Consider the following 15,703-nt stretch of genomic DNA (forward strand, 5'->3'; position numbering starts at 1 on the left):
TTTTGTGCCCATGATAGGGGCTTCTCTAGGACCGGCGTTTTTCATGGCCGGTTTGCGATGACCTCATTGGCCTTGTCTAATATCGGCCATAGTGTCCGGTACAGGGCGTATCAATTGAACAATGCCGAAATACGGTCATTGTAATGGTTTCTGTATTGCAAGTGTTTGTACATATGAGAATTTTCATTTCTTGTATCTTTGCCGTAGCAAACACTAAATGGGACACGATTCATTATGATCGTTTGGTCCTTACATCGGAGGAGGTGGCCGGCCTTTGTTTTTGCCGTGGCAAATGCTGGATGGGACACGATTCATTATGATCGTTTGGTCCTTACATCGGAGGAGGTGGCCGGTGGCCGTCCTTTATTTTTGCCGTGGCAAATGATGAGCTTCTTTCTTTATTTCTCTTTATCGTTTCATGCTCTGATGTGGGTACTGTGCCCCCCTAACACTTGTCCGAGCTTCGGGGTCGGGTGAGTGTTACCAAGCCCCCACTAGGAAGATGTAACCTCGGGTGTCCGAGTTCTGGCCCTTTATCTTCGTTGCGTAGCACGTTGTACTTGTTTCCTCATTAAAAACCTCGTCGGAAAACTCATTTTGGGACAAAACCGCACTAAGGAAAAGAGTGCAACACGTGCTTTCAGTCCTAAATTCTATTTTTGTGCCGTCCTCGACTTCCTGTAAAAAGGCAGTACGGTTAACAAAAGGTATATGAGAGGATCATACCTTAGCAGTAGTATCTTTTTAGATGGGCTACGTTCCAGTTGTTGCGCAGGCATTGCCCATCCATGGACTCCAGCTGGTATGACCCTTTGCCCGTTACACCGGTCACCTTGTACGGTCCTTCCCAGTTTGGTCCTAGCTTTCCCTCGTTTGGGTTCTTTGTATGCAAAGTGACCTTTCGAAGTACTAAGTCCCCAACTCGAAAATGCCGAAAGTTGGCTCTCCGATTGTAGTATCTTTCCGTTCTCTGCTTTTGGGCCGCAATTCGGACCAATGTTCTTTCACGCATCTCATCGGCGAGGTCGAGTCTTACGGCCATGGCCTCCCCGTTTAATTCCTCGGTTGTATACCTGAACCGGAGAGTCGGTTCGCCAACCTCGACGGGGATAAGGGCTTCGGCCCCGTACACCAATGAGAAAGGGGTCTCGCCCGTGCTAGACTTGGTCGTGGTTCGGTACGCCCACAGCACCTCGGGTAATACTTCTCTCCAATGGTGCTTTGATGCTTCTAGCCTTTTCCTTAGGTTTTGGATTATTGTTTTGTTTGTGGATTCCGCTTGTCCGTTTGCACATGGGTGATATGGGGTCGACACAATTTTCTTGATCTTTAACCCTTCAAGAAAACTGTTGACCTTGCTACCCACGAACTGAGGACCGTTATCACAAGTTATTTCGGCCGGAATGCCAAAACGGCAGACGATGTGATCCCAAATGAAGTTGATAACCTCCTTTTCTCCGATTTTTTCAAAGGCCTGTGCTTCGACCCACTTAGAAAAATAGTCAGTCATAAATAAGATAAAGCGTGCCTTACCTGGTGCCCGAGGTAACGGACCCACGATGTCCATTCCCCACTTCATGAACGGCCATGGTGAGACCACTGAATGCAGCAACTCCCCGGGCCGGTGAACCATCGGGGCATGCCTCTGACACCCGTCACACTTTCGGATAAAGTTTCTCGTGTCTTCATCCATCCGATTCCAGTAATATCCGGCTCTGATAAGCTTTCGGACCAGAGCTTCCGCACCGGAGTGATTGCCACAGGTTCCTTCATGTACTTCTCTCATCACATACTCCATTTCCCCAGGGCCCAAACATTTAGCCAAGGGTCCGTGGAAAGAGCGTCGGTATAATTGGCCGTCCACTAAGCAAAAACGGGCTGCCTTTGTTCGTAACGAACGTGACTCCTTTGGGTCGCTTGGGAGCTTATCATCACGCAAGTAGTCAATGTATTTGTTGCGCCAATCCCAAGTCAAACCTCTTGAATATATTTCGGCGTGTCCGCTTTCTATGGCCGTGTTTGATAGTAGCACCGTTGACCCGGGGTTGATTTCGGCCCCTTCGACCGCAGATCCCACATTTGCTAATGCATCGGCCTCGCAGTTCTGTTCTCTTGGTATATGCTGCATGGTCCATTTTTTAAATCGGTGAAGCACCACTTGGGTTTTCTCGAGGTACCTCTGCATCCGTTCGTCCTTGACTTCAAACGTGCCATTCACCTGGTTTGCGACCAAAAGCTAGTCGCACTTTGCCTCGATAGTTTCTGCCCCCATGCTCCGGGCCAATTCCAAACCTGCAATCATAGCCTCATACTCGGCTTCATTGTTAGTTAATTTGGCAGTTTTGATGGACTGTCGGATGACATCACCGGCCGGGGCCCTAAGGACAATACCAAGCCCGGAACCTCTAAGGTTCGAGGCCCCGTCCGTATGCAGAGACCAAATGCCCGTGGCCTTTCCTGAGGTTAGTAGGAATTCTTTTTCGACCTCGGGGACCATGGCCGGGGCGAAGTCTGCTACGAAATCGGCCAAGATTTGGGATTTGATGGCCGTTCGGGGTCTGTATTCGAGGTCGTAACCGCTAACCTCTACAGCCCACTTCGTTAGTCTACCCGACAACTCCGGTTTATGCATGATGTTTTTCAAAGGATAAGTAGTTACTACACATATGGGATGGCTTTGAAAATAAGGTTTAAGCTTTCAGGAGGCGCTCACCAGTGCTAATGCCAGCTTTTCCAAATGGGGGTAACGGGTCTCCGCGTCCCCCAATGTTCTACTCACATAATAGATAGGGAATTGCGTACCTGATTCTTCTCGAACCAAAACGCCGCTTACCGCCACTTTGGAGACAGCTAGATATAGAAATAGTGTCTTACCCGCCTTCGGCGTGTGCAGTAGAGGGGGGCTAGACAAGTATTTCTTCAAATCCTGTAGAGCTTCTTGGCACTCGGGTGTCCAGACAAAATCGTTCTTCTTCCTGAGAAAGGAGAAGAACCGGTGACTCCTGTCCGAGGATCTCGATATGAAGCGACTTAGTGCTGCGATTCTCCCGGTGAGTCTCTGAACCCCCTTTATGTTGTTCACCACCTCGATATCTTCGATGGCTTTGATCTTGTCCGGGTTGATTTCGATCCCTCGGTTTGACACCATGAAACCCAGGAATCTGCCAGATCTTACTCCGAAGGCACACTTCTCCGGGTTGAGCTTCATGTTGTATTTGCGAAGCACATCGAAGGTTTCCTGCAAATGCTTTAAATGGTCCTCTGTTTCCAGGGACTTAACAATCATATCGTCAACGTAAACTTCCATTGTTTTCCCTATTTGTTCTTCGAACATTCCATTAACTAGGCGTTGGTAAGTTGCACTGGCATTTTTTGATCCGAAAGGCATGACATTATAACAGTAGGTCCCGTACCGGGTGATGAAGGATGTTTTCTCTTGGTCCTCCGGGTACATTCGGATCTGGTTATACCCGGAGTAAGCGTCGAGAAAACTCAACATCTCGTGCCCGGCCGTTGCATCGATCATTCTATCGATGTGGGGCAATGGAAACGAGTCCTTCGGACATGCCTTGTTTAAATCTTTGAAATCAACACACATTTGAAATTTGTTACCTTTTTTGGGTACTACCACAACGTTAGCCAGCCACTCCGGGTATTTCACTTCCCGTATGGAGCTTATTTTTAAAAGTTTTGTTACCTCGTCCTTCACGAATGCGTGTTTAGCCTCCGCCATGGGTCTTCTTTTCTGCTTTACCGGAGCAAACCTCCCGTCCAGGCTGAGCTTGGGAGTTGCTATGTCTGGTGATATACCTGTCATATCTATATGCGACTATGCAAAGCAATCGGCATTAGCACGGAGGAATTCAATTAATTGACGCCTGAGCTCCGGGGTGAGCCCCGTGCCCAGGTATACCTTTCTTTCTGGGAGATATTCGAACAGGATGACCTGCTCCAGCTCCTCCACTGTCGACTGGGTTGTATCCGAGTCATCTGGCATGACGAACGATCTGGGTACCTCGTAATGTTCCTCTTCATGCACCGGATTAAACCCAACGCACTTTGATTGCTATTTGGGAACTTCTCCTCCTATCGCACATTTCTCTTCCGGCCCCTTCGGCCGATGTGCCACTTCCTCTACTGCGAACATTTCCCTTGCAGCGGGCTGCTCGCCTCGGATGGTTTTCACTCCTTCCGGCGTGGGGAACTTCAACAGCTGGTGTTGTGTTGAAGGCATTGCCCTCATGTTATGTATCCAAGGTCTGCCCAATAGTGCATTATATTTCATGTCCCCCTCGATCACGTAGAACACCGTTTGCTGAATGGTGCCACCCACATTTACAGGCAGTGAGATTTCCCCCTTTGTGGTTTCGCTTGCCATATTGAACCCACTTAATACCTGGGCCACTGGTACGATCTGATCGAGCAGTCCCATCTGTTCAACCACCCTCCATCGGATGATGTTGGCCGAGCTACCCGGGTCAACCAAAACGCGTTTGACCTTAGTTTTAAAGACCAGTATAGAAATTACCAATGCATCATTGTGGGGTTGGATGATGCCCTCCGCGTCTTCATCATTAAAGAAGAAAGATCCCTCGGTCGAATGATCTCGAGTGCGCTTTTCACGGACAATAGAAATCTTCGTCCGTTTCATTACCGGCCCTCGAGGGGCATCAGTGCCCCCCACTATCATGTTGATCGTATGTTGGGGTTCAACAAGCTCGGACATTTGATAAGATTCTCTTTCCTTATAGTGATTTTTGGCCCGCTCGCTCAGCAGATCTCGGAGGTGACCATTTTTCAATAGCCGGGCCACCTCCTCTCTCAATTGGCGGCAATCTTCAGTTCGCTGACCGTGGGTCCCGTGATATTCGCACACTACACTTGGATCTCGCTGACCCGGGTCCGTCCTCAATGGTTTAGGCCATCTTACATCGGGTATACGTCCAATAGCCGAGACAAGTCCCGAATTACTAACGTTGAAGTTGTACTCCGAAATTTTTGGAGGAACTTTATTGCTGGCGGAACTTCCGGTATCGCTCCTAAACGAGAGTCCCCGACTGTTAGACGGGCGTTCAACCCGCTTGCTGCCCCGTCCCGAGAAATGGCTCGGACTCTCTATTGCCTTTTCTGACCTGAAATTTTGCTTCTCCGTATAGGGATATGGCCGAAACCTCTCTTTCAATGATTCAGACTTGCCTTCATATTCCTTCCTCGGTGCCTCGAAACCTCTATTTACTTTGGTCCTTACCGGAGGGAGCTCGAATTGATCATCCTCCACCCGGATCTTTGACTCATGCCTGTTGTGGACGTCGGCCCAAGTTACGGCCTCGTATTCTAACAAATTCTCTTTCAGTTTGGCCGAGGCCACCGAACTTAGCATGTTGAGTCCTTTTGTGAAGGCCTGTGCAGCCCATTCTTCTGGCACCAGAGGGAGCTCCATCCGTTCCCTCTGGAACCGGGTGATGAATTCCCGTAGTAGCTCATCGTCCCTTTGGGTTATCCGGAAGATATCAGCCTTACGGGCTTGCACCTTTATCGCACCGGCATGTGCCTTTACGAACGCATCAGCGAGCATTTCGAAAGAAGTGATCGAATGCTCGGGTAGATGGTCATACCACGTCAATGCCCCCTTCGACAAGGTTTCCCCAAATTTCTTTAACAACACCGACTCGATCTCATCTTCTTCCATATCATTGCCTTTTATGGCACAAGCATATGAGGTCACATGCTCGTGTGGGTCTATGGTGCCGTCATACTTCTGTATGTCGGGCATTTTGAACCTCTTCGGGATCAGTTTCGGGGCCGCACTTGGCGGGAAAGGCCTTTGGATGTACCTCTTCGAATTCGGCCCTTTCAGTAGAGGTGGAGCCCCCGGTATCTGGTCCACCCGAGAATTGTACGTCTCGACCCTCTTCTCGGTCGAATCCACCCGTTTTGCCAAGGTCTCGAGCATTTTTAGGACCTCAGTTGAGGAGCCAGCTCCGGAGCCGTCGCTCTCGATCATTCATTCTCCGTTTCTTCCGGTTTATCCGTACCTTTTGACTTTACCGGCCCTGCTTCACCATTTCCGCTCTGCAGTTGAGCAATCGCTAGCCCTTGCTCGGCGATTGCTGCCCTTTGTTCCTGCAGCATTTCAAAGATTAAACGCAAGCTAACGCCGTCGTTTGGCGCGTCTGGCTCTCTCTGGACCCTATCCCGGGATAACGTAACGGAATGGTGAGTGTTTAGAGGATCGGTTGCCGGCGGAACGGCATTCTCTTGATCTACGGTGTTTTGCCGGTTAAGTCCTTCCCTTGAATCAACGGGGTTCGGATCAGCGGGGTTCGGCAATGCCCGCAGTCCGCTCCCTTCGTTCTCCGCCACTATCTCGGTATTATTGACATGACCGGATTGCTCGACGTCAGCCATTTGGACCGTTTTCATAGAGACGGAGAGGGAGTTTTTGGTTTCGATGAATATGGTGGAAGTCAAGGCCAAAGACCACTATTATCCTAGCCCCACGGTGGGCGCCAAACTGTTTACCCCAGATTTGGTAACCAATTGAATTTGTATGTGGATATAGGATATGTGCTTGGGCCTAAATATGGATTACAAAGAGTGGGTAATAACGCTTTTTAGTACACAAATAAGGAGCATAATGTTATAGCCCGTATATTGTACGTTTGGAAATTCCAAAGTCGTCGTGGAAAGTTAAGGGCGAGACCAGTTTCGAAAATTATTTTAATGCACAAGTTGGTTATAAATATTATTTATGAACATTGGTAGTATGAAAATATTGAGAAAGGTTAAGGGCAAAAAGGAGAAATTGCAAAATGGTAAATGGTAATATTGAGGAATGTCGAGGGGCTTAAGTGTATATACATAGGTAAATGGTGGACAAAATAAAAATAAGACATATGGATAAAGCTTATGAGATAAGCTAAGTGGTTATCCTTTTATTTAAGAAAATAGAGGAAAACTCTAGGCAAAGAAAGAAAGGGAGGCATGTGGTTATTTCATATTAAGTGGGGGCTAATTGTAAATAATAAAAACACATGGGGCCAAAGCTTTCATAAGAAGACAATTAGTCTTCTTTGACCAATATGGGAAAAATTCAAGAAAAAAGGAAGAAATTCCTAGAGAATTCTAGAGAAAGAGGGCATGTGCCCCTCACATGATATATATATATATATATATATATATATATATATATATATATATATATATATATATATATATATATATATATATATATAAATATATATATGATCATTAGTCATATTCTCACAAGAAAAGAAGACTTGGAAAAAATGAATGAAGAAGGGATGAAGAGAGGGGGGATTTCGGCCAAGGGTGGCCAAATGGAGCCATGGAAATTGATCAAAATAAATTATTTTCTTCTAGTATTTCCCCCAAATGGAAGGTCCTCATCAACATGGAGTAATTGTTGAAGCAAGTAGAAGACTTTTTGATGTCATATACCAACCCTAAACCAAGTGGGAAGTTGAAGAAAAAAAAAGGTAAGGTTTCATCTCTTTTATATGTTATAAATGGTTTGTGCATGTTGTTGAATGTGGAAATGATGGAAATTCATGAAGTATTGCATGTTCAAGTTTGGCCGTGTGTTGGGTGTAATGTGTAGGAATAGCGAATTTAATGTATTTAGCATGATTATGTGTTGTTGTAATGTGTTGTAATGTGTAGAAAAGAATGGAAATTCATGAAAACCTATGGATTGTGTTGTGGCCGAATGGAATAGGGTTTGGAAAGTTATGGTAACTTGATGTTGTTTGACATTTTAGATGCCGTCGTTATGGATTCTATAACGAGAAGTGTAAGTTTAATGACTTAAAATAATGTTATGTTGGTTATGGGATGATTTGGAAATTTATGTGAATTTTATAAAAATTTTGTATTTAGGAGAATTGTATTGTTAAGGTGTGGGGTGATGGTGTAAGTTATGAATTTTGAGGAAAAGAATGTGTTTGGTGTAGCTCTCGGGTTGGGAGGCAATTTCGGGTGAGTTGGAGCCTTGTTTGAGTTGCTCGAAATATTGTGTGAATTGAATTTGATATCGAAGTATTGCTAGAATAATTGTTGGCATTGTTGTTGTATTCATTAAGTTGAACGGTTTCGGGTAAGGTTGGGTGTTGGTTTGGACGTTTTGAATTACTTGTCGATATTGCTATTATGATGGGTAATATTGTTGTTGATATTGTGGCCGGGTCAAATTCCCGGATTGTTGTTGTTGATTTGGGGTCGAGCCGTATTCTCGGGGATGGTGCATTTACAGGGGAAATGCTGCCGAAATTTCGGCAGACAAAGTGTTACTTTAAAGAATCAACTTCTAAAGGCTCTAATCAAGTTTTGGTAAACATGACCAATTTGTAGATTTTGGCGGATTTGGAACGTGAATTTGGAGTCGCATAAGAAGCAGAAAAGGTATGTAAGGCTTCACCCTTCTTTCTATGACATGTCTTAGACGGAATATGTTGGACATGAGCCTCGGGAATAACTCTACCCTCCGGAATCCGCGCCTAAAGTTTTCTCTTTTTCAATCAGTAGAATTGAACTAAAAAGTGTGCAAAATGTTGGAAGAATTTCCTAAACCTCTAGAACCCGCATAAATAGGACCCGACTACCCTAAAACCCTCACAAGTAACGCCATGACATGTAACATATGTAAATTTGGTACGCCGCCTCATTTGACCCGAGGTGGGCCCATGGTCCCCGGATTTTCCTTATTGTTCCGTTTGATCTATTTTGAAGCAGAATCCAAAGAAAACTTTTGATCCTTATCCCGTTCACCGAGTGACAAGTACTGTAACTATGCTAACGAGGATACTTCTATGATGACAATGATAATGATGATGTTAAGAAAGGGAATATGCCTATGATAAGTATGACAAAGATGATTCCATGACTAAGACGATGAATATGATCTTATAATGATAACGATGTAGTCCAAGACGAGAAAATGCCTACGGTAGATGTGTTGGCAAAATGTTCTGCTATGAAAAGGAAAATATGAAAACGTTAAATTAATTCTTGATATCTCAACTCTATTACAGGTAATGACTACTCTAAAGGTCCTAGGTATATGAAACTGTACCCTATGACCCTATTTGATGTTTTCCTCATAATGACACTTTTCATTGGTAGTCTCGCCTCACAATACTCGTTCCTTCAAGGTGAGACAAAGCGACTATGGTTGTTCCATAATGTAATCGGAGGCTACCGACCTTCCGTCACTCCGATGGACACATGACTTTCTTTGAGCTCTCATGCATGCCAATGGTATGACATATGTATATGAATGTGAATATGTATATGTATATGGGGAAAAAGGGGAAGGGCCACTGTTATATCACCACCTGATTCAGCTGGATTTCGTCCCGGACGCGGGATGCCCGGACGCGGGATATGGGAGAGCTGGATACGGCGTCTGTATATGTGATATATATATAATATGTTGGGACACTGTTGGGGAGGGGGGTGGGAGAGCCGATGTACTCGGCGTCTATGGATGTAAATAAAGGACACCGTTTTCTGAAATGTTCTGTTTCCTGTACATGTAAATAAGAAGTACTGTTTTTCTGAAAAAGGGACTAAGCATGCATGGCATCTGCCTGAACGACATTCATATGTACAGGTTACTTCTGTCCCAAGATAAGCTCCATATGTCTATTCCGTTATTATTCATACTGTATATTCCTTTATTATGTCACTATTCATGCCTTACATACTCAGTACATTACTCGTACTGACCCCTCTTATTTGGGGGCTGCGTTCATGCCGCGCAGGTACACCCAGACGTATTAAAGCCGTTATAGAAGATGTTCCAGCGGAGTTGGCAGACTCCACTTGTTCAGGAGTGCTGCCGAGTCAGAGTATCTGAGCCATGATGTTTGTTTGATGTTAGAGACTTTGCAGGCAGAGTCGTGGGTATAGAGTGTCGATAATATGCTATATCATAAAGTCCATGTGATTGCAGATTCTGTTTGACTTGAGTACGATGGAAAAAAAAATCTCTTGAAAGTTTTACTATGTTTTCCATTTTTTTATTGATATAAGAGTCTACGGAAGTTAAGTATGTAACAAAAGTCAGCGGGTTCGCTCGGCTCCAGATATGGGGTCGGGTGCCCATCACACCCTAGTAAAGTCGGGGTGTGACACATAAATACCGGCTGATTACACATATGACGAGTTGATTGAAGAGGTTCAACATGAACGAACAAATTTGCAATAGGCAGGATCAATATTGGGTTAACAAGAACTGGATATATATATATATATATATATATATTGTGTTACAAATGTTCTTGAAAGTAAAAGAAGAGCCAACCGACCTAAGGGAGGTGGGAGTACTCTATTTATAGTAATGAGCCCATGGGCTTTCTCCAACGTGAATCAATAAAATAGTAATAAAAGGGACAGCCCCTGCACGGGTTTGGTGGGATGTGACTGACGGCGCCGTCTGATACACGCATAGTTGGTAGCTGACCATGATGTGATACCACTGACGCGTCCCAGCAACGGTCACAACGAACAACGGACTCACGGAGACCGGACCAACGGTGATAAAACCTCGGAAAGAGATCCCGAACCCTCGGTGGCTTAGAGACCGAGTCAGATGGCGCCTCCACTCGGCTTCGATCAAAGTGCTTGTCCGGAAAGGTGACGTCCTCGTACGAACTCTCGCCCCTTTTCCCTCTCCAATCCATAGTTTCCCCGGATTGACCCGTATCCGGTTTTTTATCGTATACAGCGCCTAAGTGGCATGATGATGTGGCGGGTCATCACACTAACGCTTAAAACAAGCCACTAAACCATAATTCATTGTTTTACCCTCTTTTTCTCCGCTGGGCGCTGTGGTTGTAGTCATACCATATCTGATTGCACTATCGGTGTAGAAAATCAACACTAGTTAAGAGACTAATAGATTGATCAGATACGCATTAAAAAATTCGAGTGATGATTTTTACATTTTTAAAAAAGGTTGTTTAATAGCTGTTGAATAAATTATTTCTACATATTTTGTAGATTGCCTAGCACAAATATATAATTTGACCAAAGTTACTGGCGTCTCCCGAATTCATAGCTAGAATAAGAGATAGAGGTAAAGTAGAAGGTACAAGTTCGAACCTAATAACTTAATTTAGTCCAACTCTGTATTTATTTTTAAAAACTACTCTATTTATTATGTATCAATTACTCCATCCGGATCAAAAAGAGTGTCCACTTGTCATTGTTTCTTGAGTAAAAAAGAGTGTCCACTTATCAAATCAAGAAAGAATTATTCTTATCTTTCCAGATTTGCCCATATTAAGTGTTATATGATCAAATCCCAATACCTATTTAATTAGGCGCAGTTTAGTCAAAATTACATATTTCATCTAAAAGTTAGTATTTTTTGAAGGGGTTTGCAAATGGCTAAGCGGACACTCTTTTTGATCCGGAGGGAGTATTAATTTAAAATCTATTAATCTAAAAGGATTAAATTTCAAATTTTATAACTTTAAATCTTGAATACCTAAAGCTCTAATACTGCCTCTTGAGTCAACGTGTTAACTTTGTGGTTTTCACAGGTGTCTATTGGCCTATTGCTCTCTCGGTCTAAAGTTCATTGTTTTACCCTCCTTTTCTCCGCTGGGCGCTGTGGTTGTAGTCATACCATATCTGATTGCTCTATCGGTGTAGAAAGTCAAACAAGGACTAAAATTTATTAGAAGGGATTAGAAAGTGAATAATTAGGTTAGAAAGTGAATAATTAGGTAAGAAAGTGAAGGAAGAAGGACTAAAATTTATTAGAAGGGGTGACGCGGTAACACAAATGAGCGGTGACCGACCTTTTGCTTGGATCCTGACTTATGCATTGAAATGGTTCAACTCTGTAAACTAACAATTGGTTTAATAATTCAATTTCTTAAAGTTTGTGCTAAGAATAGGTGGCAGAAGCACCACATTCTATGACTACAAGATCTTACGAGTTGGTACGGAGTTGACTAACAATTCCTATTAGTTGACCATTTTGCCAGAATGAGAAAGTTGAAAAGAGTCCCCCCTTTTCCCAATATGTTCACACAGGGTCGATGACGTTGCTACACCTAAGGTAAATTCGCTATTGTTTTTCAAAAGGGCGAATTATTTACATGACGCAAAATAGCATAAATGACAAGATAGTAACTCAAAATGTCACTCAATTATGAGTAATGATATTTCAATTTCATGTTTCTTTTTTTATAACAACAAGATCACTTAATTTTTTCTATATCACATTAAAAGTCACTAATTAATATTTGGCAAACAAAATATGACATGTTTAATTAAGTCTATATGAACTTTTTTTTCTCAGTATATGACAATAAGACCCGACCCAACCCAAATCCATAACCCAATGTCGTTAAAAAATCCATAAATTGTACTCCTATAGAAAACAAAGGGATATTAATATTGACGGGGTTCCAATTTATTGATTAGAAGGAATGACTAGATTTCAAGAATTACATTTACTTAATGTTGTTAAAAAAAATCCTTATGAACTTTGCCTGAGAGAAGGAAAAAGAAGACGACATGATTTTAATAAAACGAGTGGTCAAATTTTTTGAGAGCAAATAAAAATCTATTTTAATTAAGAGAGAATAAAATTAACGGAAAAGGCTCAAATACATTGAACTATCAGAAATTGATCATTTATGCCACTCGTTGAAAGTTTGGCTCAAATATGCCACTGCCGTTACCTTTTTGGCTCATCCATGCCATTATTCACTAACGGTGGTTTTAAAATATCAGATATGCCACGTGGCAAAAATTTATTGGTCCACGTCACTTAAATCCGGAAAAGGCTCAAATATGCCATCGAACTATCAAAAATGACTCATTTATGCCACTCGTAGAAAGTTTGGCTCAAATATGCCACTGCCGTTACCTTTTTGGCTCATCCATGCCATTATTCACTAACGGTGGTTTTAAAATACCAGTTATGCCACGTGGCAAAAATTTATTGGTCCACGTCACTTAAATGAAAACCAGCCAAAAAAAACAAACAATGTTAAAAAATTCTTAGAAATCAAACTCATATATATTAAATTACACCCAAAAAAAACTACACAAAAAAAAAACAAACAATGTTAAAAAATGTCAAAATAAATCCTAATTAAACCAACCTGACCTGTTGACCCGACCCACAATTTAATATATATGAGTTTGATTTCTAAGCATTTTTTAACATTGTTTGTTTTTTTTTGGCTGGTTTTCATTTAAGTGACGTGGACCAATAAATTTTTGTCACGTGGCATATCTGGTATTTTAAAACCACCGTTAGTGAATAATGGCATGGATGAGCCAAAAAGGTAACGGCAGTGGCATATTTGAGCCAAACTTTCAACGAGTGGCATAAATGAGCCATTTCTGATAGTTCGGTGGCATATTTGAGCCTTTTCCGGATTTAAGTGACGTGGACCAATAAATTTTTGCCACGTGGCATATCTAGTATTTTAAAACCACCGTTAGTGAATAATGGCATGGATGAGCCAAAAAGGTAACGGCAGTGGCATATTTGAGCCAAACTTTCAACGAGTGGCATAAATGAACCATTTCTGATAGTTCGATGACATATTTGAGCCTTTTCCGTAAAATTAATAAGGGTTAATTTGGGTTATGGGTTTGTTTAGGTCGGTCGGGTTTTATTGCCATGTGGACTGACGGAAAAAAGAAAAAGTCCATGTAGTTGAATTAAATATTTATATTTTCTTGCCAACTATTAATTGGATGATTTTTAATGTGATATATGAAAAGTTAGACGACCTTGTTGTTTTTTTATTAAAAAAAAAAATGACTTTGGAATATCATTACCATCGTTGGATGAATTCCGTATTAATATCTCCAGAAATGACACCAAGTAGCCGCTTGTGATCTTACTGTTTAAAACGTATTGCTTCTTAAACTTATTTAAAGTTTTAGCTATATTATAATGAGTGAATAGGATTCGAACAAAAATTCCCTTACACTTTATACGAAAAAACTCAGGCAATAAGGTTTGAAGTTAGGCTCTGCCAAATATCAACTTCAGACTCCAAAAGTCTAAAGTTGAACTGCATTCAATTCCAATTTAGACTTTAAGACTGGAGTTAGATTCTGCTAGAGACAGAAAGTGTGAAATTGAAAAGGCTAACTTTGAAGTGTTTCTAAGCGTGACTACAAGTCAAAGAGTAAGCCTTTCGTTCTAGGACTTGATTGATGAAAACATAAAACTCTATATCTGCTTATATTTAGACTCTTTGTCTATATGCAAGCACAGTTCACAGTTGTTGAGGCTCAATAGTTTGTTTTCAAATTAATTGTTTCGATCAACTTACCTACCATGTTTTGGATAAGCTTTTTCTCGTTTTCCGTCTCTCTTTCTTCCTTGATAAATGTAATAGGAGCTCTATTGGATTAGCCGGAAAAAGTGGTTTTTAAGCATAAGTGCTTATAATAATTTTTTTAAGTGTTGAAAGTTATTTTATAATGTGTTTGGATAAAAGTGCTTAAAGGGTTTTAGAAGTAAAGGGAGTATTAGAATTAACAGAAAATATAAGAAATAAAAGAGTAAAGTTGTTGGTTAAACTAAAATGGCTTTTAAGCAAAAAAACAAAATAAGTTGGAGTTGAGCAACTTCTTGATTTTGGCTTATTTTAAGCACTTTTTAACTTAATTTAAGTTGTTTTCTATTTTTACCAAACATCCAAGTAAGTTAAAAATGGCTTATAAGCTGGTTTGACCAACTTATAAGCCAATCCAAACAAACTCTAGATTTTTGCTTCTTTCTCTCAGTGGTCTTATATTTATTTTTTTCCACATATTCGTTTGGTCAAAATTTTTGAAAAATACTTTCTTCAGGAAAACAAGTTCCTTAAAAATGAGGAAAATGACTTCCTAATGAAAATAGGGAAAACTAGTCCAACAAATGGCATTCCACCAACCACCCCACCACTATCCTACCACCCACCCCCCAAACCTCAACCACTCCCACCCCCAACACCACCCAACTCATTCCTCCACCCCCCAACCCCTTCCAATTTTTTTTTAAAAAAAAGTTTTAAATTTTTTTAGGTTTTTTACACCCCCCCCCCCCACCCTTGATTTTTTAAACCACCAACCCCCCTGCGCGTCCATGCCCCTCCCGGATTTTCTACTTCTATATTTTATTTTACTTTTATAAAAAAATGGGGTTGGTGGGGCTGGGTTGAGGTAAGAAAAAAATTCTCCTTTTTTATAAAAGAAAAATAAAATATATGAAATAGAAAATTTGGAAGGGGGTTGAGTGGAGCGGTGGTGTGGGTTTAGGGTGGGTGATGGTGTGGGGTAGGGGTGGGTGAAGATGAAGTGCGTCCGAGGGTGTTGATTGGGTGGCGATAGGATTGGGGGGTGGGCGGTGGAGGGTGGGTGGTTGGGGTTGTGGTGGGTGGGATGGTGCGGTTCGTGGGGCTTGGGTGGGATTTTTCGAAAAAAGTTTTCTATTAACCAACTGAACATCAGAAAATAAGCAAGAAATTCACTTATTTTTCACTAATCAACCAAACATGAAAAAAAGAAAGTAAAAAATCACTTATTTTTCATTAACAAACCGAACATGAGAAAATAGGTAGAAATTCACTTATTTTCGAAGAACACATTTTCCATGAAAACATTTTCTTTAGAAAACATTTTCCTCCATACCAAACACACCCTTAGTCTTCATATT

Source organism: Lycium barbarum, chromosome 4 (genome assembly GCF_019175385.1).
Source record: "Lycium barbarum isolate Lr01 chromosome 4, ASM1917538v2, whole genome shotgun sequence".
Lineage (NCBI taxonomy): Eukaryota > Viridiplantae > Streptophyta > Magnoliopsida > Solanales > Solanaceae > Lycium > Lycium barbarum.